Source organism: Dendronephthya gigantea, unplaced genomic scaffold (assembly GCF_004324835.1).
Source record: "Dendronephthya gigantea isolate DGI-Jeju-01 unplaced genomic scaffold, DenGig_1.0 000144F, whole genome shotgun sequence".
NCBI classification, from domain to species: Eukaryota; Metazoa; Cnidaria; class Anthozoa; order Malacalcyonacea; family Nephtheidae; genus Dendronephthya; species Dendronephthya gigantea.
In genome coordinates, this window is record NW_021163154.1 from 192,906 (window position 1) to 195,000 (window position 2,095).

Below are 2,095 nucleotides of genomic sequence, written 5' to 3' on the forward strand. Positions count from 1 at the left end.
TTTGCATGATGATTGGCCATAGCTGTGAATATTAGAGTGATTTTAATGATATGAGCAAGAGTGCAACCGTGTAATGGCGAAATAGCACTCCCTTAGCCTAAGATATTTTAGTATTTGACATTGATAACATCGGAATATTTATTAAAAACAAATATTGCATGTAGCTTGCGGGTAAAATACAGTATAATAATAAACCAACTTTGTTTATTTAGGTAGATATAGATTAATCACTATAAAACGTTCATTATGATAGATTGTAGCGATGTGAATAAGAATAAAGTGACGCAGGTGTTCTTGAATATTTCTTTCCATCTTTCCTTATGTACAGACGTATATACGTTATTTATCAACTCGTGTGTTGCCAGTTTCACTGCGTGGACTGACGCTCACCCGCTCATCTCTAGTTTAAAGTCACTGAACCGAACGACTGCCAATGTATATTATTTTGGTTCATTTCTTGTTGCTGAAAGGTATAGATTGCTACACAACAGCAAAATCCTCGAAATCATCTTTTGATGATCAAAAATATTTCAAAGCAGTGAGGAAAAACGGTAAGTAACAATGTGGTCATCGATGATTTATTTGTTCGACACAATCCATTCGTGTACCTTGTTTAATGGGACGGGTAAATAAGAAATAGCATGTTTCTGGTGTAAACTCGTATTTATAATCACGCGCGCAGTAAAATATAAAACAATATAGAAACTCTACAAAAAATTAACATGGGCTGAAAAAAAAATTTTTTCTACGTTTCGTCTGAAGAATAGTTACAGTATATAATCAGAAGAAAAAGATAATGAAATAATATAACACATATATATATATATATATATATATATATATATATATATATATATATATATATATTATATATATATATATATAATATATATATTATATATATATATATATAATGATAAATGTTGTGATAGAAACTATCGTGATGACAGAAACTAACGCGTACAAAATCGTCCGGACAGAGTGCTCAATGCTTGCGCAGAGCGATATAACACAGGATGAGAAACACGAGTTACTTCATCGAATTTTATTTACTACTGAACTGTTTCGTATGACAAGCGTTAAGCTTGCCACACTCATCAGGTAAATAATATATAATTACAACAGCACAAACACTTTATACAAGAGATGCATAATTAATTAGGTCGTATTACATGTAGTTGTTTACTAGGTGTTACTTAGTAAAAACTTCTTTCGATGCCGGCATGTGGAAACAAGGTCGTTGCGCTTGTTCAAAGAGCTTAATTCAGGATGACATATGATGATAAATTTCTCGGATAGGCATAAATTACAGCGTTTAGTTTTATTACAATACGGTTGTGATTTCTTAATGATTTTCCAACTGATAGTGTGCGGTGTATTAGAGTCCTTTAATTTCCAAATGTGTTTGCTTAGCTCTTTGATTTGTTGCGGAAAGAGCAGGTATGGTTGAGGTGGTTATGGTTGAAGCTAAGTTACAGTTGTATGCCAAGCGTCCAGAACATTATTTCGTCACACAACAAATCTATCCTACGCAATGAAGCCAACAACATTACCGACAAAGAAAAGAAAAGCAATTGTCGAGCGAAAGATTCCTGTTCCCTGCAAGGTGAATGCCTAAAGCCTAGCGCACACTGGTGCACTTAGCACGCACACACGTCACTCGTGACGACTGTCACATGCACATATTCCTCGTCTGCGGGGACCAAATTGAGATATTCTGTCATTCGTGTCGTAATATCCAATTATCAAACATGTTTGATAATTTCTATCACGCGTGACAAATGCGCCAAGTGTGCGCTGAACAAATGCGATTAAAACATGCAGCAAGGAATATGTAAATGTGAAATACAATAAATAACCTTAAAAGTATGGAGGAACAACGCAGTAAACTGGTTGCAGAAGCCATTTTAGAAGACAAACTGGTAGACATATATCCCAAATATCCGTGTATTTACAATGTACGCTCGCGAGATCTCAAAAACAGAGATCTACGAGAAAAAGCATTTCGTCCATCCGTCGTTTCGTCCATATTTTACGATTGGCCACCGTTAAGCGTCTCCGGCGCCGACGTATAACCAAAAGGAAAAGGAAAAGC